The sequence below is a fragment of the Charadrius vociferus genome, unplaced genomic scaffold (genome assembly GCF_000708025.1).
Source record: "Charadrius vociferus isolate BGI_N301 unplaced genomic scaffold, ASM70802v2 scaffold26, whole genome shotgun sequence".
NCBI lineage: Eukaryota > Metazoa > Chordata > Aves > Charadriiformes > Charadriidae > Charadrius > Charadrius vociferus.
In genome coordinates, this window is record NW_009649320.1 from 3,885,998 (window position 1) to 3,913,674 (window position 27,677).

Here is a 27,677-nt window from a genome sequence, read left to right on the forward strand (position 1 = left end):
TGGGGGAGGTAGAATAGAACTTCATTTTCTTTTTGGAAGGGGATTGTCTTGTACAGACACACAGTTGGTATTTACCGCCCCTTCTATTTTATTCTTGCTGCCTTTTCCTATATGGAGGCATTCAGAAGTCTTCCATAAGAACCTTTCTTTAAGATAAGTATTGTTGATACCTCTGTCATGAACAGTTAGCACTGTTGCCCAAAGGTTCCCGAGCTGTGTCTGCTGCCTGTTTTAAATAACTTGTAGGGGAAAATCCAGACTTTCACTTCAATGGGAGCAACCTCTGAAGATTAGCTGTGGGAGTTTGCTAGAAAAAAAAAAAAAAAGAAAAAAAAAAAGAAAGGAGTATTCAGCTGGGAAAAGTGCTAGAGTTGGAAAGAAAGTATCAGAAAAATATATTTGTATGCAGTGGAAACTAAATTGGAGGGTTCACTTTAAATCCAGCAGCAAAGGCAGGAGGGAGCCTCATTTGGTCATCTGTGCCTTCAGCCATACCTAATTCTCATTGTTTTAAAGAAAAAAACATGAATTCCTTTTTTACCCTTCCTCATACTTATTCCTTCCATGCTTTTTTTCACCACAAAAAAGACATAGGAGTTTGAAATTAAATTATCCCATAAAGCAACTCCGAACTGTGCACTGGAAGAAATTCCTTCTGACTCCACTGCAGTTAACAACTTGTGCCAGAGGCATGCTATCTAATTACCATACACTTTCTTGACTAGTATTGTGGGGGGAGAAAAGGTAGTGTGAGATCAACTGAAATATGAAACAATAAAATGAATTAAACCACACACAGCAAGAGGAGGAAAAATGAGATGGGAGTTGTTTTTGTTAAATGTTTACTGTTCATGCACTGCCTGAGGCTTAAACTCTTGACTGTTACAGAATTTTACAGTTTTATGGATACCATCATAAGATTTTAAAGTATTGTGGTATGTATTGCAATTCTTGAAGGTGGTTTGTTCTGCATTTCTTGGAAAATCATCCTTCAACCTTTCATAGTTCTAAGTACAACCATAACTAGACTGATTCATCCAAAAAACAGATGTCACCAGAAACTCTTTGTATTCCTTCTCACTTTCTAAAATCTTACTCTTCTCTTCTTCTACGTAATTCACTTGGAAAAATCCTCTGCAAAGCCTCTGGTTTCCAATAAAGGAAAAATCGCAATAGAAGATTCAGAAAAAAATCTGTCCCTAGTCATGTTTTTGTAATTACCTCCTCAAGCTCTGTCTTCTATTAGTTATGAATTTATTTAGAAAACAGCCTGCTCATCAATAGTTTAGTAACAAAAAAAAAAATAAAAATTGAAGTATCTTTATATAAAGGAGAACGTGTGGCAAAAATTTCATTAAGTCTTGAAAATATTTTTTTCTGTAGTATGGATACAAGTCTCTGTGTCCCTTTGGAAGGTTAATGCAAGCACAAGTCATTAGCAGAAGAGTAAAACTTATTCTCCCTCCATCTTCCTTTGTCTCATATCACATAAATATCAACTGAAAGATTACCACGTTAACTGATATGTACATTATGCACGCAAGAAAACATAACTAAGCAGACATAAAGTATTTTGCAGCTTTGTACCTAAGTAGGGTATTGCTTGCACTGTCTAATCTTTAATATTCTTTGATGGGTCAGATACCTGATTTTTTCCCCACAATAATGGAATGTGCAAGTGTCTGCACACCATTTTTGCAATACTCAATATTTAACTCTGTTGCTAGCACAAGCAAATTTGCATGAGAATGCCAGTATGTCCTATCTACCTGGCTGATTAAAATCCCTGAAAAATTTTAAATTCACTCTAAACTGAAGACACTGTTCCTTTTTGTGCAGGTAATTTTTCAATCTTCCTCAAGATCCTGGCCAGAAGTTGGCATTTCAAGCATGTTGCCTCACCCGTGCAGCAAACGGCAATGATGAGGGTACACCTCCTCCATGAGGGGTAAGCTTAAGATTAATTTACAAATTGTCTGGACTAGATAACCTTTGGCAGAAGAAGATTTTTATAACAAACTCAGAAAGAACTTTGGAGCTTCATTTTAATGGCAGAGTAACTATTGCAATTCATTTGAAATTGTATGACCCAACAATCCTTTCTTATCTGATATGCTCAATAAAAAAGAAGTATTTGAAAGAGAGGGTGTGGTCAAAAAGAATTAAACCCCCAATTTTACACAAAATATTAATTGTAAGTGACACAGAGTATGAAGTGTTGTTTTGAGGGTTTCCCTTGAGGCTTAATCTATGTAACTCCAAATACCCACTACAATTTCATTTGAAAAGCTGAAGCTATTGAAGTAAATCCATGCCTGCAAACAAATAAAAAGAAAAATCACAAGGTCATAATCAGAAGCAGAATAAATAGATAAACGAAATTCATCCCTATATATCGGGTAACTAGTCTGGTTTACACTACATAAGCTATGAGTAGGAAGGTTGGGTGGTTTTGTGGGCACAGTGTGGCACCAGACTGGAAAATCTGTCAGCTGAAGTGGTAGTAGTATAAGGGAAAGGGCGATTTTTACTTCTTGGTCTGAAGTTCTTTTTCCCCAAGAGTGAGGATGTAGTTGGTCTGCATAGAACATTGGTTGCCAGATTAAAGATTGTTTCAGAGGAGGAAGCAAACCCATTCTGTACAAGGGAGGTAGGGCTGAATGACCACATGATGGGGTGTGGCAACACATGCTTCATAGGCTGATACTGAAGACAAATTGAAGCTTCATTGGTCCTTTCTATTTCATTCTCTCTCTCCCACTAAACATTCATAAGAGTAGATCTATATTTTTTATTTGAGGTTCACCAGTCCTGCTTTTCTAGATACATTCAGGCGCCTATAGAGTGCACTGCTAGAAGGAATGTTAGCCTTAGGAAGAACAATGGTCTGCTGCAGTTACAGTGCTTCTTGGGGATAATTACTCGCATGGATTCTCTCTCCCTATCTAGCTTCCTTGTCATTTTAGAACTTCCTGAATCATTCTTTTAAGGCTATATATGTAGGCCTAATGGCTATTATTATCTAAAAACAAAATAGTAACTCTCTTTTCCTGTCTTTCTCTCTGAAAATGAAATTAAAGAATTATTATGCTCAGTGACTACTGTATTATAATTGTGTCCTAGCCATTATACTGTTTCCTGAACAAAACAATCTGGAAAAGTCAGAACGCTTCCCTTCTATGCTAAAAAACATATATCAAAAACATTTTAGAAATATTTTAACCATTTAATCACAAGGACATTTCTGCAGTATATTACACTTAGTAGGAGAAGCTGTTATATACATTTCCCTTGGTTATAAGATATGAAAAATGTTTTCAGAAGCTTTTAGATGACATGTCAGTGCCACAAAGTACATAATTACAAAGAAAAAAATGAAATGGCTCTCAAAATAATGCCACAGCAATATTGCCAATCGGATATTAAAAAACAATGTTTGCATTGTTTACCTGAAGCAAATCTTTAATTATTAAATACAAATCTGCTATGGAAAGCCAGAAATGTTAATTTTGTATTTAATAATTAAATGCTTGCAATTTTATTTCAGAGTAAGATAATTCTGGTAGTAGGATAAGGCTAGAAAATGTTATATGCTCCCAACTGCACTCCTTTTTTTAATGTTAATATCCAAAATGTTGTGGAATACTTAAACACAATAGCCATTCATTTAATGAGACCTTTCATATCAGTGAACAAACTAGGATCCAGCAGGGATTTGTTTTCCTTTTATTTACTTCATTAGCAACACTATGAATATTGCATATAAAGGCAGCTGGAAAAGCAGAACACTTTTGTATGCATACCTTCTTCTTAATGAAGCCACAGGACAATATTAAATTAGCTATGGAAGCTGGTACTTTTTATCATAGTATTTGATTGCATGATACCCTCTCTGTGTTAAGCTACATTAAGTGAATACATTGCTGTCTTCCATTTGACCACATTTCAATACCCTCCAAAAGTTTTACGAAAGATTTAACTTATATAGATTGTTTTAGATAACAAAAAACTTTTCATATGGAATTCCATAATACTAATACCATCCTTGAAAAAAAAAAAAATTCAAATGGAACTGTAGTGCATACCAATGAGAGAGCAGAAAAGGAAAAGAAGAAATCTTCCCTATTTCGATAAGAAAAGAATGTGGTAAAATATCTTCTTTTACGTAAAATTCCTATTGATTTCAGCAGAGACCTCTACCTGATAACTGATTGTTAGTAGGAAATTTAAATGCCATTATGTCTACATTAATTTCTGAAAAAATGAGCCACATGTTCCTAGGTTTCATATCCATAAGATGAGGAAAAGAACAGCAATTTATTATCACATCTATCAAATAAGACACAACCTCCTACTTGTTAACAATCTATAGTGCAAACAGAAAAGTTATGCACAATTCTTCAGAAGAACTGAAGAGATTCCATCTATTCAACCTGGGAAGAGGTAGGGAGAGGTTGTGTATGAAGCTATTACAAATAATGCAGCTAAGATCACAACCACATGCTCCTTAAGAGCAACTTACCCCAGAGTGGAGGCAAAGAAGAGGACAGAAGAGAGGAACAAGAAGACATGGTGCAGTCTCTCACATCCGGTAAGAAGTCAGTGTGAGCAAGACTGTTCAGGAACTGCTCCAAGTAATGATCTACCACTCTTCTTGTCTCTATGTACTTCTCTCTATGTACTCCTAACCTTTTCTAACCTGAAATTTCATGATTGTCTGTAAGTCTTTTTTGCAACACAAGTCCATGGGTTTCCCATGATAGCATTAACCAATGTTGGCCATTCCAGCTTCCACATCACAGAAAAATTCCCAGGCTTTGGAAAAAGATGGAATTGCACCGGAATTGCACAGCAACCAAAGGACAATTGTCTCAAAACCTAATATAATGATTATTTTTAACACCACACTACCTGATAACATGTCTCTGCAGGAGAAAGATGCTGTGATGTGATTGGTGATGCTGAGCTCTTGTAGGTGCCAGCGACTGTTCCATTTGGTCAGACTACAGCTCAATGAACTTGAGGATTGCGGGCTTCTGGTTCAGGCCAGAAATGTTATTGTAAATGTAAGGCAGTAACTATTTCATTTTTCTGCCTTATCTATCTTTTTATCTCTCACAAAACATGTCCAGATTGCCTCTGTGACGCTGCCAAGAAAGTAATGTGTCCCTACAGGGCTCACACAGAATTAACAGTCCAGCAGGAGTTCCTGTCCTAAAATAGATGTGTAGTCATAAGTCTATGCCTTGGCATAGCCAGAAATGTCTTCCTAGCCAGGAAGTTACAGCCAGCACTGGTACTTATCTGCAACAAGCTACTGCAGATTTCTGCCCTTCCCTTGGCATACAGAATACAGCTTTCTCTAAAAATTATGCTAAGTATCTTCAGAGATCCTGCAAGGCTGCCCCAAACTGCTGGAGGCAATGCTACTGATTTTCAGGATGACAAAGGCCTGTTCTCTAGCGGCCAGGTCCATTGGCATATGCCTCCGAATGAGTCAGGGAATGACTGAGTTTGGAGGGAAAGGATGTGGTCTTTTGTGGAAAGAAGAAATTGGGGACATGATAAAAAAGAAGTGTTTGGGTAAGAGTGCCTCATGCCTATAAGCAATGTAGTTCAAGTCGTATGTGCCATGTATATGTCACCAATAGAGGTCTATCTTGTTTTCCGAGATTTACTGGGATGAACATGTGTACTGCTCTTACCACCCAAACACAGAATCACAGAATTATAGAATTGTTTAGGTTGGAAGAGACCTTTAAGATCATCAAGTCCAACTGTCAGCCTAACACTCCCAAGTCCACTACTAAACGATATACCTAAGCACCACATCTACATGTTTTTTAAATCCCACCAAGGATGGTAACTCAACCACTTCCCTAGGCAGCCTGTTCCAATGCTTGATAACCTTTTTGGTGAAGAATATTTTCCTCATATCCAATCTACCCTGGCCAACTTGAGGCTCTTTCCTCTTGTCCTGTCACTTGTTACTTGGGAGAAGAGACATCTAGGGCATTCTTACTAATAAGCCAACAGATTCAGTTAGATAAGGTCCATTTAGGGCTGTGTAGACAGTGCTGACTGGTGAACTTCAGGAACTTGATGATAGTGTCTGTAGCCCTTACCACGGGCTGCAGTTTCTTCAGGGCACATTCACCTGTGCCAGCATGGGGTTCTCCATGGACTGCAGCATAGGTATCTGTTCTGGTGCAGTCCTCTCCATGGGCTGCAGAGGAATCTCTGCTCCAGCCCCTGTGAAGCACTTTCTCCCTTCCTTCTTCTCTCTTCTTGGCATTCATAAAGTTGTTTCACGTTTTGTTCTCTCACTTCTTAGTACTGCGTTGCATTTTGCTCTTCTTAAATGTATCTTTACAGAGGCATCACCATCTTGGGGCTGTTGAAGCCAGCCAGAACCTGTTGTGTCCTGCACAGGGCAGGCCCTGGCCTCTACTCACAGATGCCACCTTGCAGCCCCCTGCTACCAACACCTGGACACCTACACCAAATACACATTATATCCCATCAAACTTTATCTGTTCAAACTTTACTAAGTGATATGCTAATACTTTGCAACGTTTCCATGAAAAGCTGTCTTTGACTACTCACCTTACTCTTGTCTGATGGAGTTTTGCTAAACCTAGAGACTAGTCAAATGTGTTTGGCTGTGCTGTTTTCAGATTTTTATTGGAAGCTTATTGCTCCCCTGTGGATTCCACTCTGGAAATGCCTGGGAAGGGGGGTACTTGCGGATCCACCACAACTTAAAATAACAACAGCTACATAAGTGGCAAAAGTATAATGTAGATACCAAAAAGTGGTAAGTGAATCATTCTAAGAGGCTTGGACTGTGTTACTACTTGTGTGTTGCAAATATGGTAATACTGACATATATCACTATCTGCTAACTGAACATAACTGCCTTGTGAATGCTCATGCTATGCGCAGTCCCAGAGTCTGAGGGAGCTGTCAAGACTGATTTCTGCCAAGCACTAGGATGTCTGAAACAACATACTAGATGGGAATTATGTGTTCTTACATGAAGACTACTGAATCATAAGCTACTACTAAAAGCAATACCCTCAGCACAAAATTAATAAGCAACCTTTGGATTGAAATATAGTTGCTTAAAACATTCAGAAAAAAAAAAAAAACATTTCAGACAATTTGTACAAACTGAAATCTCTGTGTTTTGAGAGGCTAGTTTGCTGTGGAACCTGGTCTAGTGAGAGGCATGGGGGGTTGGAACTAGATGGTCTTCAAGGTCCTTTCCAACCTAAACAATTCTATGATTCTATGAAATAGCATACAGCATATAATTCAGTCTACTTTCTGCTGGTGTATACTGTAAAAGAAAGTTGGTCAGGTGGTCTGTGGATGTTGAGGGCGTAATCAGCCATTTGCAGATTCAGGCTTTAATAAAGCAACTTTTGTCTGATGGTGTAGGGTGCTGGGGAAAGTCGGATATGCTGCTGTAAGTTACATTGTAATGTTAAGTGATCTCTACAAAAAGGCAGGAGTTAGGAAAGCCACAGCTCAGCTGTTGTTGAAAACAGTAAGTGATGTGAAGGGCATAAAGAGAGGATAAAACGGTGGCCAAGAGAAGGCTTAAGAAACTGCCAGTCCATGGGTCAGTGCGACATGCGATGTCATGAAAAGAGGTATGGAAAAGGCAGAGGTTCTCAATGCCTGCTTCATCTTTGGTTTTGTTGGTAAGGTGAAAGCTTGCCTGCAGGCCTAGTGGCAGTCTGCAGGAGTGAGCATTACCCAGAGCAATGGATGATGGAGTGAGGGAGCACTTTGGACTGTTGGGTATACACAAGTCCATGGGATGAAGAGGATGCATCCAAGGGTGCTGAGGGATGCAGCCAATATCACTGTGAGCCCACTCTATATCATCTGAAAGACCATGGTGACAGGGCAAAGGTTCCTGAAAATCAGAAAAAGGCAAAACTCACACTCATCTTCAAGAAGGACAGAAAAGAGTGCCCAGGGAGAAACACTTGACAGCCACACCTCGGTACCTGAGAAGACGATGGAGCAGCTAATGCTGGAAGTGGTTGCCAGACCTATGAAAGGCAAGGAGGTGACTGGGGTCAGCCAATATGGATTTACATTACAGAAGGTAGTTCCTGACAAAACTGATTACCTTTTGCAGTTAGGTGGCTGGCCCTGTGGGGTAAAGGGAGAGCTGTGTGTGTTGTTTACTTTGACTTTAATCAAGCCTTTGATATGGTCTCCCATAGTATTCTAACAGCCAAACATTAAGATATGAACTGGATAAGTCAGCTAAACGGTGGACTGAAAACTAGCTGGATCATCAGGAGCAAAGAATTGTGATCAGCAGTGCAACGTCCCACTGGGTAATGTTTAGCAGTAATGTCCTGCAGGGATGAATACTGGTGTAAGTACTTTTTGATTGACAGCCTGGATGGTGGGAACAGTGAAAGTTTGAGTATGATACCAAATTGGGGGAGAGAAGGACTGTCATGTTTCTATGATTTGGAAACAAGTAAGGAAAATCAAGGAGCAGCAGGAGTCTAACGGCTGAATAAGGAATCAGATGCTGAGATGAGCATCTGGGGAGAAATTTCAACTGCACAAAGATAGTAGATTCAAGAAATGTGAAAAACAGAAAAAGAGCAGTGGAACAGATAATTGTTCACTCTACCTTAATTCTAATTTAATTGTTCATTCCACCTTTATTTTTTGCATTTCCTACCTTTTGACTGATTCGGTAACCTTAAAAGATACTTTGTTTGTACAGTCTGACATACACAGGTTGTGTTTCTATTGCATGTATTATAAAATACTTACCTTTTAGCATGAAATTAAAGCCAAGGAATATGATGTTGTCAAAGTGTTAATTTTCTACATAAAAAAAAAAGCTGTTATTTGGAGATTTTCACCATTTACTTTTTCACCAAAAGATGTCCTAAAAATACAATACAAAAATAGAAAACAAAGCTAAGCTATAAGAAAGCTAAGCTATAAGCTAAAAGACAGTGAAAACAGTTTAGTAGGTGGCGAAAAAGGAGCCCATGTTTACTCATATACTACTTATATGTTGTATAAATTAAGTCAGTAATACTATGTGTCTTAACGTAGTCTTACAAATCCATTTATTGGCAGATGTTTTTCCATAGTTTGCAGTACTCCACTAGATTTTGCTGACAATAAATCATTCTTTGGAGGATTCTGCTTGAATTCAACATTTAAGAACAGAAAAGGTTTTCAAAAAATGGCCTGAATAAAAAACAAAGAAGACAGCTGGTGGATAAACAGGTCAATTTTTCTCATTAAGGTACAGAAAAAACAGCCTGCTGCATACAGCCTGCCCTTCTCACCTACTGCAGCGAAGGCAGAACAGTCTTATCAGGTAAGGTCATTCTGCATGGCAGCTCTGCAATTTCTGTCTTACCCTTCATTAATCCACAGGGGTAACCAGTAGGAATCCAACAGCTCTTCATCACTTCAGTATGAAGCAGCATCAAAACAGGTTGTCAGGAGCCTCATTTCCTTCCACACTATGTGAATAAGTAAAAATACTAAAAATTCAACAAAGTAAAACAAAAAACAACCAGTGGAGATTTTACTGGAGGAGGGAATTGTTACTTTTCTTTCTTATTCTGAGTGTTGGTAATACAATCTGCATTTGTACTCTGTCTAGGAGAAAACTGGAAAACCATACAATGATTTCAGCATTTTTTGAGGTTCAAAGACCTCCTTTGCAGACCTATTGTAAACTGTTTTCTGCTCAGAATTCAATGTAAACATGTTTCTTGCTACTGAAGTAAATAGATACCTCTTATGAGAACATGGTAAAATGTGGCTCAGTTAGATCACAATCATCATAATACATTCTTACATGAAGACCTTCCATCCATTAAAATGTTCATGAACTAATAGCTTAAATTAGCCTTTTGGCACAAGGTGTTCCATAGAGATCCATATTCTTGTTTTGGTGCATCATACAGTATGATAACCATTCCTAACACTATAATTTCATACTAGTAATATTGTGGATTTTCTATTTTTACTGTAGCAACTCTGAAGAAATATAAACAGGATAATAAGAACTTACAACAGTATTTGGGCAGAAATTGTTGCCTGGCACCAGGGAAGACAAAATCACTAAGAATAGGCTGATAAATCCCCAAATCATTCCTTCCTCGTAGCAGTGCAGTGTGCTCTGTGTGATTCTCCCATCCATGATGTTTACTTCAGCAGCCCGATGCTCCCCAGTGATAGCGCATGAATAAAAGAGCAAGCAGTAAACTGTCAATTTATCACAACTCTACTAATGCAAACTCCATGTGGTGTTCTATCCCTCTTTTCTTCCTTAATGCTTCTTATCAATGTTTCGGAGTGGTTCCCAAAAGCTGTTCAAAAATCTGTTATCCCCAAATGTTATGTAGCTTACCATACACTGCAGAACCCCAGAGAAGGCTCTATAAGCAAAGAACAATTTGGCATCCAGTCAACATAATTCCTTAAGAGGAAACAATACAATTTTATAAGGCATACAACTTAAGTTTTAACTTAAAATCTTTTTCAGTGATAAATAATGCAAACAATAGGTTAACTAATAACAGGCAGGCAGTAAAGGTGAAAGAAGAAACTACATAACAGGCAGGCAGTAAAGGTGAAAGAAGAAACTACATAACAAGTATTTTTGGACCAAAATTAGGAAAAACAGAGTCAATAATGTAAATAATGTAGGAGGGTTGTAGCAGAAAGCAGAGTGTGGATTTGAAAGATGTTTGCATTAAACAGTACAAGATTAAATGGTTGAAGAAAGTACGCTGATACTACCAACACAAGGCCGAAACTATTTATTAAACTCTGACCTGTTCGATGTTCTCTCTTTGCACTGAAAATCTCCTGTGAACAAGTGAAAAAGAAGGAAAAATGGGAAAAGAAAGAACTACCTGAATGAAGCAAGCTGGAAAAGAACAAGAGACCAGGATCTAGAATTAAAATTCATTATGGTTAAAATTCTTTACCTCAGCTCCACTATACAGATGTTTTTCCTGCTTGAGTAACTGCAAAGCATGTGACAAGCAAAGCTTTTATGATTTAACATTGATCCAGTGAAAAGCCAGAGCAGAGGAAAAAAAAAGGAGATTCAAAATAGATACTTAACAGAAAATTTCTCTTAAAAAAAACCCCATCAATATCATCGTAATTTTTTTTCATGATCTTACCATAAATAAGGCTGTAGGGTACCTTTTAAGAATGCACAGGATGCAGGTTTACATATGCTTTCAAATTTGTTTCTCAGTGTGAGAGACATCATATGCTATTGGTTTTCTGATCACATATGTAGGTGTCCAAACAGTTTAGGCAAAGAATAAGGGCTACCTTATCAATGTAAAATTTGACTAGACTGCGTAAAGCAATAGAGATTTTGTTTTATATCTGTCTGCATACCTTGTGTTCAAGAGCTACACCTTGATTTGATGAGTTCTGGATCTTGCAACAAAAAATAGCACAAACAGTGATTGCTGAACCCACAGCAATTTATTGTTAATTAAACAACTTTCCCTAAAAACTGATGTTGGCTGGAAGCCTTCATCTTACCATCAGTGCATGACAATCTTAACTTCTTTTATGCTTTTTTTATTGTTCATTCATTCATTAATTCAGTCTGTCAGGGAGTCAGTTATTTTATTTAATTGAGAAATCAATTGAAATGGGTTTAACTAACTTGACAGTTGTGAGTTTGAGCCAGCATTCATGCTTTACTTTCATGATCTGGTGCTATTTTTCATCATTTTCATCAAAAGCTTATTTTTTCATTAATTACAGAATTTTCATTAGTAGTCTGCCATTTAAGTCCTGGCATATAACCCCTAGTTTAAGAAAAGAAACACGGGGAAAAAAAATCTTAGCTAAATGGCCCTAATTTGAATCTGATTTAACCAACTTAAGTATCTTTTAAAAAAAACAGCAATAGTCACAATTTTGAAAGAGCAGAAACAGAGATTAGCACAACCTGTAAAATTTGCCCATGAGTCAGATGCATGTGTGTTCTCAGGCTTCCTGAACCTAGCTTTGCTACATAGGAGAGTCTTTCTATAGTCACACACCACAAGCTTTAACAGAAATAGTGAAAAAAGGGAGAAAAGTAGCAGGGAGGAAGTATTTATGCCAGTTCATTGCACACCTAACGTACTGCAAAAACAGGAGACACAAGATGTTACCTCTTTTGTGATTACTTAAATGCCAGTGGGTCCTTTTGGTTGTACATATTCTAGATCTTCCTCTGTTGAGCACAGCAGGCACACCTCATCCTCGTATTATCTGGATGCTGCTTTCTTCGTACTATCACAACTTACCGAAATGGAAGATGAGTTATGGGAATCTTTTTGCCTCTGAATTAGTACAGCTCTATTGATCTCATCATATTTAAATGTGATTACATTTGAGGCTCTAATTGTCAAGGGAATACTTCAGGAAATTTGTTTTGCCTGTTTACCAGCCGTTCCCTACTCCTCTACTCATGATCTTTGGTAGGCTATATTATAGTCACAGGTCAATGTGCATCCTGCTCTAAGCAAAGATGTTTCCCAAATCTTTCTTTCTTGTTAATAATCTATGCACAGTTTGTATTTTTAGGAACAGAGGGTGTTTTGTTTTTTTCCTTTGATTTAAGGTTCCCATGAAATTCACCTGTGCTTAATGAAGGAAAAAGGAACTGGTTCCAAATTTTTAAACAGAGCCTGAAGATAGATTGTTTTCCCCCTCTCTAAATTTTACTCAATATTTATGGTGAGTGGTCCAGTATGTCTTTAAAAAAAACCCCACAACATATTGTTAATAATTTTTGTGATTCTCCTTCATTGGAAAACAAAATTTTCTCTTCTAATTTTTCTTTTTCTCTTCCTCTTCATTATGCTTCACATTTACATGATGCTGTTTATTTCCCAATGATGTATACCTTTAACTGAGCTTCATACAATGGTAAAAAGACGTATTTCCACAATAGTATAACTATTCAAGTCCTATAACCTGCGTCATACATGATCTAAACGAGGAACATTTCTAGTCCTTTGAAAATACACGCAAACAATAAATCCTTACAGAAATGCCTTAGCAGGAAAAAAAAAAAAAAAAAGAAAAAGAAAAAAGAGACTACTTGAGCTCTCTTATATGACATCTTCCAATAAAACTCCGTCTCTGAAAGGCTGTTGTGGAGTAGAAAACCTATGCTACTGGCACATTATAATGAGATGAAGTGAGATGACAGTGGGAACGTGAACAACACGGCTTTAGAGGATTGTCTGGATGACAGGAAAAGCATTTCAAAGTGTTTCGTGTAGGGTTCTATACGTTCCGGTTTTATCTGTTACATTTCAGGTAGGGGCTCCCCCAACAGGGATTGAGTAGCAATGAGGATAAGGGACATTGACTGTCAAATCAACTCTCTCCGTCTCTGTCTCTGTCTCTGTCTGTCTCTGTTTTACTCCTTCTAAGAATAGAATAATCCCATCTTTTCATAATACAGTGACATTGCTCAGATCTTTCATTACGCCAGGATTAAGAAGAAAAACTGGGGGTGGAGCTCTGAGGGCAGAGCAACCTCAGTTTGATTCTTTTCGTTCCACCACCTTCCCTTTCTGTACTTTCTCATCTGACTCAGGAGGCAAACCAACCCCACCTTGTGCTCTTTTAGATTTAAAGGTTATTAACAACTGCAACATTAACCTGCTCAGACCTTATTTTCATTAGCTTAGATAGGATGGCAGGATTAAGGTAGCTGGAAGGAGCATGATGTGATTTAGTTCTATTTGATGCTTCTGCCTTAGTAAATGTCAGAAGCAGGGAACAGAGTATTAATAATCATTTGCATCCAGTATGCTAACGGCAGATCTCCAGGAGAATGTGTTCTGTAAAATAAAGCTCCAAGGTGGCAAGTCCCCCCCTTGCTTTTAACTCAGCCAAAAAAATAAATGCAAACAAGCCCATTCAAGACATCTCTGACAAATGCAGGGTTAAATAAAAACACTAATATCTATCTAAAAGCAGAAAAGCAGTTTGCTGGAGCAGTTATTTCATGTTAATCATTTTGTATTTACTGCAGCTTGAGAAAGACTCATTTGTTATGCAGACAGTGTTCATTGTCGTAGCTTGATCATTAATGCACTGCTGCCAGCAACAAAATGAATTAGCTCTCTGAATACTAAACTGGGAAACCAACGTTGAACCAGAGAGTGGCACAATGACACTTACAGGATTAAAATATACTACCCAGCTATGACAGGGTGCATTTGTGGCCTCTGCTAACTACCATCTATTTTTAAGATCAGTATTAGTAGGAAACCTCTCTGGAATGGTTGAAAATTGTAGGACAAACAATAGTGATCATTTATGTTCCCATGGGGGTTTATACTCTTTCTGGAATATAAATCTTTCATGGATTATTTCCCATGCTTGACCACAGCCATTTTTTCCCATCAACAATTTATCATTTATCCCTTTACATGCATGCTTTGAATTTCTGCAATTCCTAGCATACTGTAGATCCATAGCAGTACTGTGGAAAGTACATGAATACAAAACACCGAGGAATCAAAGCCCTACTGTGTCTATGAAGAGATGTCACAGACATGTGCGAAAGCAGAGTAACAAAGCAAATGCCACCTGTCACTCTGAATGTTTTTATACTGCTTTTGATGTCCCTGTGTCACACGAATAACAACATTAACCTCAGAATGGTAGCTTGTTACTATTAGCTATAACCTGCTCTGCACAGGTCAGTAAACTAGAAAGAGCTGATTGTATATTTAAAATAAAAGCTGGAGGAGGGAGGGGGGAAGCAAGAAAAAAAAAAAAAAGAGGAAAAATAGCTTAATCAGGCAAGGGTTTTGGTGGATTTACACTGCATCTATGTCAATTTTAGTGGGAGCTCTGGATTTGCCCTGTAATAAGATGTGTTCAGGTCAGAGCAGAAGGCAGCAGCTTCCTTTGTATCTCCTATAAACTCCAGGCTCGATTCCCTGAGATATTGCAACCACAACTCTCCCAGATATTCAAAAGGGAGGAAAGGGCACCAAAAGCAATAAGAACCTATAAAAAAACTCATTGGATGTTTTAGGAATAGTATCATGCGCATAAAGTCATCATAAATTGAAGCTTAATGAATAAAAACCTGAACTAAGTTGTACAGAAGAGATTCAGATTCTAATGGAATTATTTATGTTCTCCTAGAGAGGAAAAGAACAAGTGGCACAATCCTATGGGAGTTCTTTCCCTCCCAATCAGAAATAAAAGGTGCTTTAACCTTTATCTGAAAAAACAAACCCATCATAAAACTTATCATAGTCCAAACACCTGATGAAGAAAGATGATTAAAAACTGCTGTATAATTGATGCTGATGACTGATTATTTTTGCAGATTAGTATGCTTTAAAGCTAATATTTTATAATGTAAATTATAACTGGTTCTCTTGTTCTATTTATTTGTGTATGTCCTTTTTGAGAAACTCAACCTTTCAGGTTTAGAAAGAAAAATGTTCAAGATTAATGTTCAAGAATGAAAACAAGCTGTGGGAGAGGGGAATTATCATCACTATTATGCAGTTTTCTGACCTCAAAGACTATTATCTAAAATAATAATAGTGTTCATTTACTAGTGAAGTAACACTCTGCAGTTAATTAAATGTTTGTACAGTACCCTGAAATTATAAAATGAGTATATACCACAAATGCTAGAGTTGCATGAATTGTCTTTTCCTGTCCATTTTGAAACACTTTACAAGAGCAACATCAAAGTCCGTGGAACTTCCTCCATGTAGTTAATGCTCATCTCATTTGTCACAGCACTCCAGCCAGTCCTTTAGTGGAATATATTAGCTGGTTAGAAATAGATTGTGTGACTTGAAGTAACATAGGATAATAAGAAAATGCTACTTCATCCAACTTAAAGGTATTAGTAATTTCTGTAAGCAGAATGTAGTTATTAAAAGTTTAATTTGTCCCAGATATAGTGACAAACACTTTGACTAAGCAAAAAAAAAAGAGACAAAGAGACATTTCATAACTAATCTACTTTGTTGCAAAATACATGCTGAAAATTTTTCAAAGGTTAAGCAACCTGTTTCATTGCTGTAACTGCTACACTGTGCAGATTACACAAGGATTCATCTTAATAATCTGTTAACAAAAAAAGGATCTATGAAATCATATCCCCATCTTGGAAAACCATGCGGTGTAGTTTCCATTTCTAAAAGGATTAAGAGCGTAGCATTTTAATTGGTCATAACACACTGCTAATGACTAAAAAATAAGAATTTTCCTCACTGAATAATTAGTTTGTGTCATTCCAGAGTGGTGGTTGTGCTTTTTACATTCATTTTTCTTAAGGGTTCTGAAATTTACTGAACCATGCTATCATTTGTTTTGTAGTTGTTTTAGTTATGTTTGGTTAGGCGCCTTGAGACCCACAGGCACTGAAGTCATGATGGTTATCACTACCATTAGAAAAAAGGACTTCATATTTAATTATGTTATCTTTCTCCTAAAAGACTGAGGGTTTGAAATGGAAGAATAAGTACTGTCAATATTCTGTAATTGTATCTCAAATCAGAAATTAAATATTACACTGTCTATAAATGCATATACCACTAGAAAAAAAAAAAAAAAAGATGGGGTCTATGCCAATGTCATTTTTTTAGTGGGAAATATCCCTGTGTTGTAGGGAATGGGTTTCCTTGTCTTCAGGAAAAAAAAAACCCACATCTTAATAGTACCAAGATGCACAAAACAACAGAAAATAGGTATAAAAATCTATTGAGACCAGCCTGGTACAAGAACGGCTTCTTAAAAAATCTTGGCCATGTAACAGTGGAGCTTCCACTGATATTCCAGATATATTCCCTTGGGCTGTTTTGCCTAATCTTAAAAATGAGTTTAAAAAACTATTTTGAGGCGGTTTTTGGTTGTTTGGTTTTTTTTTTAACCCAAAAGCAATCATATCAGGAGCTTTAGAAATAAATTCTTCTGTCTATAGATTCTCTGAAATCTTTTTGGAAAAAACATTGGCATTGACAAGTTATTATTCTTCATCTTTGGTAAAAAAAATAGAAAAAAATCAGTAGTCTACATTGGTAGTTATGGGTTGTTTGGGTTTTTTTTTTTCCCTTTTCCTCCTCAATTATTGATTTGTGGTTTTCATTCATTCCAGAATTTTTAACCTTGGAAAGAGGCAGAATAGTTTACTGACTGAGGCAATTAGGGTCTTACACCTTATTCTTTCATTTATCTTGCCTTAGTACCTCTTCATGTTTGCCTTTCTTGCATACTTAGGTATTTGCTTTTCATACTGTTACTATTGGTCTCCACAGTATTAATACATGTAGGACTTTGATCTTTGTCTTTAAATGTTCTAAAATATAATTACACTATATTGACATTTTTCATATCTTTTAATATTTCTGCTATCTTTTTTTATGGACCGACATAATGAAAAGCCTGATCCTCATTTTCATTGAAATAAATTCAAGGTAAAAACATTTCCTTTAGACTTCCAACCCATATACATATCTCAACAGTTCTGCTTCCTTCCACCTTCCCCTCACCCAGTATTTTGTTTAGTAGAACTTCTTTTTTCTTGTCCACTACAGTTTTCTGTTTTGGGGGAATTGTTCTATCTTTGCTTCATTAGGTACTCCTAACAAGATGTTTCAGTCTGTCTCCAGTCTCGTAAGTTTTATTAGTTCCTCTCACTGCCCCATTAATTTTGCTCTTAATTTTGCAAAATTTTCTTTCATGAAATGTAATTCATTTGCATGAAAGGAATTAACTCCCTCACTGGAAAAAAAAAAAAAAAAAGAAAAAAAATCTAACCAAAGCAATCTCCCAAACAACAACCGAAAAACAGAAATGGGGAAGACTGGAATAAACTCACCAGCAAATTCCAGTTGTCCCAGAAATAACAAAGGAGGGCTATTGCCATAAGTGGTTACTTCACAATTATTATTAAATCCTACACTTACAACAATCACAAGGTTTGATTTTTTTTTTTTTTTATTTTGTTATATGTGTAGGATATTTGAAGAGAATGATATTTGCAGCTGAGTGAACACATCTTTCCTACATCCCATTTAAAAAAGTCTGTCTGAAGCAGCTGCTGTATAAATGCTAAGGGTACTTGCGTGCTAGTGGTACATTATTTACCCTTTCTGCTGTTGTAGCTCACTGGTTTTCCATCTCCAGGCACTGTAATACAAGAGGTGCTTCACTGGGAGAAGAGATTTAGTGACAAAATAGAAGAGATTAGAATTAATGCAAACATGGAGAAAAAGTTTCCACTGAAATAGTTAAGAAGGATTATTTTCATTTTCCCACTATTTTTTGTCACAAATTATGCGTCTGCTACTAACCATACCACCCATTCTCTTTTCAAGCTGCAGCAATGTGCTAATGAGCAATTCCTGGTGGAGTTACAAGCATTCAGTTGGAGAGGAATTCCTTTCAATAACGTGTATTTCATAATAAATAATTAAAATATTGCTTTGCATTCAGTGACAGAAATGAACCATCTATGAATTACTCAAATAAATAAATAAACACATGTCAATGTGTTTTTATGTGTGATCATTTTTCTGCAAAAAGAAAGCAGAATGGAAACGCTATTTGAGAAGAAAAATTGAAGAAAGAAAATTCTTTGAATGAATACAACAAATGTAAAACTAATTCTATGACTAAGAGCACTGTACACCAGCTGTCTCTCTCATTATAATATGACCTAGATCTTCAGGGTTATGTTTATAGTGTAACAATTAGGTCCTTATGTTGGCAGCAGATCTGTACATCAAAATGGTTGGTATCATGGACTTGACACACACATTGTATATATTTCTGTGGTTTTACTTTAGACTGTCTCTAGGTTAGCCTTACAGAGTTAGAATGGATTAGCGGTTGGAGGGGGTTAGGTATGTGCCAGACCTCTTGGTTTAGCTTCATTTGGATGGGACTGCTTTGTTATTCCCCAGGAGTATGTTGTGGTGTAAGCTAAAGCACTAAGAGCGAGAGCAATGAAAACGTTCCCTGGATGAAAACACTAATGCAGAAACACCCAGGTAGAACTGTTCTGTGATTAATACCTTGTCCATGCTTAATCTTTGAGGATCTCTTGCTCTGAACTCAGAAGCGATGCATCCCAACAAAGACGAAGTTGGGCAAAAACGCCAGGAGGCCTGCATGGATGATCAAGAAGCCCCCAGACAAACTCAAACAGAAAAAGGAAGCCAACAGAGGGTGGAACCAAGGACAGGTAGCCAGGGAGAAATACAGAGAAATTGTCCAAGCGGCCAGATATCAGGTTAGGAAAGCTAAAGCCCAGATAGAGTTAAATCGGTCCATCAAGGGCAACAAAAAAAGTTTCTATAGGGATGTTGGTGACAAAAGGAAGACTAGGGAAAGCATGGGGCCTCTCTGGAAGGAAATAGGAGACCTGGTCACTCAGGACATGGATAAAGCTGAGGTACTCAATGACTTTTTTACCTTGGTCTTCACCAGCAAGGGCTCTAGCCACACCTCCCAAGTCACAGAAGGCAAAGAGAGGGATTGGGAGAATCGAGAACTACTCACTGTAGCAGAAGACAGGGTTCAAGACTACAAGAAGAACCTGAAAGGACGCACGGCCATGGGACCTGATGAGATTGATCCATGGGTCTGGAAGGAACCAGTGGATAAAGCTGCCAAGCCACTAGCCATCATATTTTAGAAGTCATAGCAATCTAGTGAAGTTCCTGCTGACTGGAAAAGGAGAAACATAACCCTCATTTTTAAAAAGGGAAAAAACAAAGACCCAGGGAACTACAGGACAGTCACTCTCATCATGTCTGTGCCTGGCAAGATCATGGAACAGATCGACCTGGAAACTCCAACATGGCACATGTAAAATAAGGAGGTGACCAGTGACAGCCAACATGGCTTCACTAAGGGCAAATAGTGCCTGACAAATTTGGTGGCCTTCTACAATGGTGTTACAACATTGGTGGATAAGAGAAGGAAAACTGATGTCATCTACCTGGATTTGTGCAAAGCATTTGGCACTGTCCCACATGACATCCTTGTCTTTTAATTGGAGAGATGAGGATTTGACCGATGGACCACTTGGTGGATAAGGTATTGGCTGGATGGTTGTACTCAAAGTGTTGCGGCCAACAGCTCAGTGTCCAAGTGGTCAGCAGTGACAAGTGATGTTCCTCAGGGGTCGGTACTGGGACTCTTTAACATATTTGTTGGTGACATGGACAGTGCGATTCAGTACACCCTCAGCAAGTTTACCGATGACATATAGCTGTGCGGAGCAGTCAACATGGTGGAGGGAAGGGATGCCATTCAGAGAGACCTGAACAGGGTGGAGAGGTGGGCCCATGCAAACCTCACGAAGTTCAACAAGGCCAAGTGCAAGGTCCTGCACATGGGTTGAGCAATCCCAAGCACAAATACCGGCTGGGTTGAGAATGGATTGAGAGCAGCCCTGAGGAAAAGGACTTGGGGTTGTTGGTGGATGAGAAGCCCCACATGAGCTGGCAATGTGTGCTCACAGCCCAAAAAGCCAACAGTATCCTGGGCTGCATCAGAAGAAGTGTGGCCAGCAGGCTGAGGGAGGTGATTCTGCCCCTCTACTCCACTCTTGTGAGACCTCACCCAGAGTACTGCATCCTGCTCTGGAGTCCCCAACGTAAGAAGGACACGGACCTGTTGGAGCGAGTCCAGAGGAGGGCCACAAAAATCATCACAGGGTTGGAGCACCTCTCCTCTGAAGACAGGCTGAGACAGTTGGCGTTGTTCAGCCTGGAGAAGAGCAGGCTCTGGTAAGACCTTATAGCATCCTTCCAGTACTTAAAGGGGGCCTACAGGAAAGATGGAGAGAGACCCTTTATCAGCAACTGTTATGATAGGACAAGGGGTGATGCTTTTAAACTGAAAGAGAGTAGATTTAGATTAGGTATTAGGAAGAAATTCTTTACCGTGAAGGTGGTGAGACACTGGAACAGGTTACCTAGGGAAGTTGTGGATGCCCCATCCCTGGAAGTGTTCAAGGCCAGGTTGGATGGGGCTTCAGCACCCTGGTCTAGTGGAAAGAGTCCCTGCCCATGGCAGCAGTGTTGGAACTAGATAATCTTTAAGGTCATTTCCAACCTAAACCATTCTATGATTCTATGTTTGGAATACTGAATGTTTCCCTAGAATTCGGTGTGCTGAATTCTTGAAATGAGAAAGACAGTCTAAGTAGGGTGAGGGAATGTAAATTAGGTGTCCACATCATCACTTAGTATCTAATGACTGAACAGTACTAATCTCTCAGGAATCTTTGATTTCTTGAATCATCTACAACAGAATAATTTCCTAGCTCTTGCTTTTTTGTTCTGTTGTGTTATCACTCTGTGCTGTAGCAGTTTTATCTGCAGAAAATAATGAACAAACAGGATGGATCTATGCTGTACATATTCCCCTTTTTTACTCACTTCAACTGACCTGCAGACTCTGGTTTTTGGGTGTTGGGCTTAAACACAATTAAATTAAATTAAATTAAATCAAATTAAATTAAATTAGTTCTATAACCTAAAGGATAATAGTGCTGAAATAAGTGCACCAACATGAAAATTACATGACAGTGAATTTGAAGAGAATGAAGTTTTGTCCATTTTATCTTTTGACCTTTTCCTAAGAATGTAATGACTAATCCCTTGGAGAAGATCAAAGCTTGTATTTCTAATTATTTTGTCTAACAGTTATAGAATCACAATGTGTACTTAAAACAGTATACAAAGAAATTTAAAAGGCACATTCCTTGGTAGAGAACTATGTAATAATCATATTTGTGGTAGAGGAAACCACCATAAGAGGGAAATTGGAGCAAAGTGTTAGGGTTGTAGCAATACAATTCTGTGGTGATTTAGTTAACAAATAGAAATACGCAGGTCTGAAGGACCATAAAGAGTGACCAATAAAATCACTGTTATGTTGGTTGACAATTAGAACAAAGTTTATTTGCTACATGTGTGTCTTTTCTACAAAGAACAATGTGTCTCCACTGACATTGTCTATGGTGCAAAACAAGTGCCAACACCTCGTGAAGTTCATTAACTGCAAAGATTCACTTTACACTTCAACAGGACATTTTCTGTAAAGCACTTGTCTCTTAGATGCCAACTAAAGGTGATTATTAAAATTTCTGGCAGAATCTAAGGCCGCTTTTTGTTAATTTTGTTGGGCAGAGAACAATTTCAAAATATGTTTAAATTGTATAATATGTTATATCTTGGAGTTTTCTGATCCTCTGTTCAATTGTTTCTATTTGGTCTGCCTCTGTACTACAGAACAAGCAGAACTAGCATGAAATATTTATCAAATATTAAAAGCCACCCTTTAAAAAAGACAGATTTTTATGCTAAGAAACTAAATTGTAATGTTTAGTATTCAACTCTTTTAAAATGTATTATCACAAAATTTATATTTTAGGACTGATGATGATCCCATGGACACACCATGTAGTAACAGAAATTGCCTTTAGGAAAAGTTTTATGTTTATGACTTATTTCTAAGTGTCTTACCTGTAGTTCAGTACTACACAGTGCAAAAAAAAAAAAAAAAAAGAAGGAATCTTGTGCCAGTCATCCTTGTAGATATCATTAATTCTACTTTCAGCCACCGTTTCACAGGAACCAGTCTGTGTAGGTGGGGGATGTCTGAAAAAAAGAACATTTAACCAGATTAATAAATGATTTCATTATGTAGAACTGCTTGATGAATACATGGTGAAACAGCTGTTATCTTGGTGATAAGAGCTGTCTGAACTCCACTAACTCTATGCAGTAAATTTCAGGACAGAATGAGGCAATATAACAAGAGAAATTAGGCATTCAGAGAGACTATCTAAACTGTTTAAATCTGTCATAAAGTATAGTAACTATTAACATTCCAGTAGAAAAGGAGAGACTCAAACATTATTTTGGCCATTTTCTGACTGTACAATTGTGAGGTGTGCAAGATGTAGAGCTTCTCTCTAAGTTCCACACTTTATATGATAAGCAGACAAAATATTTTGCCCTAGTATTTATGGAGCAGAATCTTGTGGGTTTCTACATGCTTCTAGGAACAGTTGGTAGACAACTGTGTGCCCACACATCCTTTACTATTTTAAACACACTTAAAGGCTACAAAGGCATAGAAGGTATCAGCAGTAATTTTGCACTGCATATCCTTGGTTTGCTTTCTTAGTATTCTTCCATCTGACTGCAGTGAGTTATAAGCAAAAATTATAACTAGACCAGGATAAAGAGCCATGGCTGGGGCATGATTTGGGAAGGTTCTGTTTGCACTCATCAGGTAAAGTTGCATAGGTAGAGTGACAAAACTGAGGGCCTCAGATTAAAAGATTTCTGAATACTTAAAAGTTTTCTGTCCAGGTGGCAATAAGGCTGTGTCCTCAGTGGTAGTTCAGGGAGGGCAGGTGGACTGAGGTACAAGCCCTGAAGAATAGTTTTTAGACAGATAGATTGACCTTAGCTCTGATGGAGATAGCAATCTTTGTATAAAGGCACAAATACATGAGTTTATTTGTACTTGTTCTTCTGCTTTAACTCCTCTCTCTGTGTGATGTGACAATATTTTGTATAGTCATATACGTGGTCTCCATGGCCAATGTTACCAGGCACCAGAGTGAAATTTCCATTGGGTAACTGGGTAGTAGAGATAAATACTATTTTAAAACTAATAGAACACAACTAAGATCAGTTTCTTACCAGCACAGTAGAGCTGCAGGAGTCCACCAAGCCAGACATGAAGAAAGCAAAGTCCACTCCATTGTGTCATGAAATAATAATCTTCAATTAGAAGGGACTGGAATGAAATCAGATGTGTTTGTTTCCTGTTTCATTAAAACCTTCCTAATTTTTGCCAGTACACGATCCTACACAGGAGATATTTCTACAATACTGCACTGCAAATAGGAGATGAGTGAAGGCTTCAATGTGTGAAACACCAGCACAAGCTAAGTAATAAGAGTGTAAGAACCGAGATTCCTGAGAGGAAAATATAGTGCCCAGAATGCACAAATGAATCCCTATTAAGTTTGAAAGACTGTATAATAATTTGATTATGTTAAGAAAAATTCTTTCATTTTTGTGTGCCCAACTGCTGTAATACTGTTGATTGGTTTATTTTATTTTTTTTTAACACAAAGCCTCGATAAAAATTGTATTGTCATTCCCATATGCTGTGACATTTTATGAAGTGTAAAGAATATAGGTGTCCATTATTACAGGAATTAGAACTTGAAAATTCTGGAAGTGTTTGTGGCCAGCCATACTCCTGTCCTAACTGACCTAGATGTATTGTGTAGTAGTAGTAGTAGTAGTAGTAGTAGTAGTAGTAGTAGTGAAATAGTAGTAGTAGTAACAATAACAATAATAATCCAAACATTGCTCACAGATTTAGAGATTAAATTAAAAAAAAAATCCCCATAAAAATAGGTAGAAAAACATAAACTTTCCATAACAGTTTAAAATTGCTTAAAAGGATTGTTAAATTTTGATTTTTTTGTTCTTAATTTCTTTTTCTTTAGAAAATAGATATGTAAGTGAATATCATCAAATATTTATGTCTGAAAAACGACTAGCATTTGACTCAAGACACAAAGATATCATTGCACTGCTCTCTATACTGCTCTATGCAGTATAGAGAGACTGTGTTTTTCCCAGTAAGAACGGACACAAACAGAAAATGAATGCAGCAAGAAACAGTGGGTTAGAGCTTAATTGCTTGATAAATACACAGCCTAAGAATCATGTTTCTCTGATCACACCCATTTCTTCCTGTAGGGTGGTTTGACAGCCTCCATTCAGGCACTTGCCTAATTTCCCACATGCTGGCAACATAAGCATTGCTGAACATGTCTTACCCTGACACAAAGCTGGAAAAGGGGTTGGGATGCAGCTGGGCACTCACACAAAAACGTTTTTGACATTGCCTGCCACAGCATTCTCAGGTCCAACTTAGATCATTGTGGTCTGGATGGATGGGCACCTAGACAAGTAATAATCTGATCAGACAGCTGGGCCTAGAGAACCATGGTCCTGCGGCAAGTGTTGTACCACACACAGGTCTGTCCTGGGACCTGTCCTGTTTAACATCTTTACCAGAGATGTCAATCCAGTGGAGAAGAACACACTCACCACATCAGGATGGTGGCACCAAACTGTGGTGTGGGAATGTGACACACCAGCTGATATGTTAGAGGGGGCAGAGCTGCCATCCAAAGGGACCCACAGAGGCTGGAGGAATTGGCCAACAGGAGCCCCATGAAGTTCAACACAGGCAAATGTCAAGTGTTGCCCCAGAGAGAGAAGAGGTCCTGAGCAACACTGCCTGGGGACAAAGGGGCTGGGGAGTAGCTCTGCAGGAAGGCCTTTGGGGTGGTAGTGGACAGTGAGTTGAACGTGAACCCATGGTGTGCCATGGCAGCAGATGTGTCCAACAGCTCCTGAGCTGATTGAACAGTGGCACAGCCTGCATATTGAAGGAAAGGTTTATGCCTTTATACGTTGCTCTCGTCAGACCATATCTAGTTGCTGCATCCAGTTGTGGGCCCCAACACAGGAAAGACATGTACATACTGGAGGGAGCTTAGTGGAGGGCCCCTAAGGTGGTGGGGTTGGAGCACTTGCTCTGCCAGCCGGGGGAGCTGGGTTGGTTCCACCTTGAGAACAAGTGGCTTTAGAGACACCTAACAGTCCCCCGTGCTTAAGAAGGGTCATTGAGGAGACAGAGTCAGACTCCTCATGATGATGCGGGGAAGGTTGTTGAGAGATAATGGGCACAAGTTGCAGCAAAATGGGTTCAGACTTGGTACAAATAGTAAATTTTCCTTGTGAGGCCAGTGAGGCAGTGGAATAGGTTGCCCCAAGATTTTATGCTATTTCTGTCCTTGGAGAAGGTACTGACCAGAGCTGGTCCTGAATTGGTGAGGGGTGCACTACAGCCCTTCCTGATTCAGTTATCCTGTGATTTCTATGATCACTCAGACATTGAAGACTGTGGAACACGTTCCTTCTTGTTTTGGTTCTGGACAGCAGAAATAAGCTTGCATGTGCCAGAAGATCTTATTAGAGATGATAAAGTTGTCATCCATTAATTCCAAAGTTATGTAAATAATCTAAGCAGCACAGAAGTGGAGAAAAACCCAACCTGTCCTTAGAAAAGAAAACTATACAAGGTCCTTTTAGAAAATGTTTAAAGATTATGCTTTTCAAGGACATTCAATAAGTACCTACTTTCAATTAATAAAATGCATATATAAAACCCCAAATATATATGTATGAAACCAGTAATCTGTTCAAGAAAAAAACCCTGTACAGATGTTGTAATAGATTGTGCTCCTTAAAATCCATCTTTTTAGGTTTTGCTTCCTTTTCTATCTTCCTGTCTTCCTAGTCTGTCCTATTTTTTCTTATGTCATTTGCCATACTTCTACCTTCTGCCTCTCTTCTTTCCATTGTTTCACCCTGTACATATTTGTTGCTTCATGTTGTTGATAATTTTGCACTATAACTTTGTACAACTCTTAATAATGACATCATTTAACTATATTAATGATTGTTTGCTATGTAATGATCATTTGTTTCTTTTCTTTTTTTTTTTTTTTTTAATTGCAGAAAACAGACAGCATGCATGTAGTTAACAGCTACTTGTTTAACCCAGGGTATTAGAGAAAATGAATGCTTAACGGTCACAAAGTTCAGAAGTCATTACTTGGTTTCTATTTGATTCTCATAAGTAAGATTTTAAGGGCCTGTCCACAAGCAATGAAAATGTATTACTACATGAATAATTTTCATACATGGCAATGCCTTAAGAACTATTCAGCATTGTAAATGCGTTCTTCTTAGTGCAATTATGAAACTTACAAAGAGCACCATTAGTGAGATATTTTTACACAAGTTCATATTGTTCAGTTATTTTATTGCAGAAGGTAAAAATAGGTATTCTAGCAGAAAATCCAAGGAGAAAAAAAAAATGATAAAAATCTAGTAGAACACTTCTGAGCTATGTTGGGTATGGGAGGACTGTTCTTCATAGGAGCTACTGTGCAATAACACTGAATATCTCAGCCAAAGTCTTGGAACATAGGTGGAAATAGGAACCTGTAGAAATTCTTCATCTGAAGATTCAAATACAGATTGTCTTTTTGGTTTTGCATATTGAATATAACAATTTTGATGCACAGGTAGAACCAGACAGTATTCCTAGTCTGAAGATCAAGTATTACAAGTGCTCTTGACAAAAACATAACTTTGAAATATAAATTTAGAGGTATGCATCTATTTACAGAAATGTATTTTACTTTCTCTTAGTTTTTCAGTCCATACTGCTAAAATTCAGGAAAAATCATCTAGATACAGTCCTATAATCCAACATTTCTCCCAAAAATAATTTAAGATAATTATTTTAATCTGTTAACTTTGCAAAAAGAAAATCAGACAGACACTAATTTTCCCTGTGAATAGAAGGATGCTAGATATCAAATAAGATATCAATAAAATTTTCTATATTTTTGCATTTTTAAAACAAAGCACACATCATATTCTGTTGCTCACTGAATTCATATTTCAAAAATACTTTTAACAGAAGTGAGAGAACCACATATAAGAAAAAGAAAA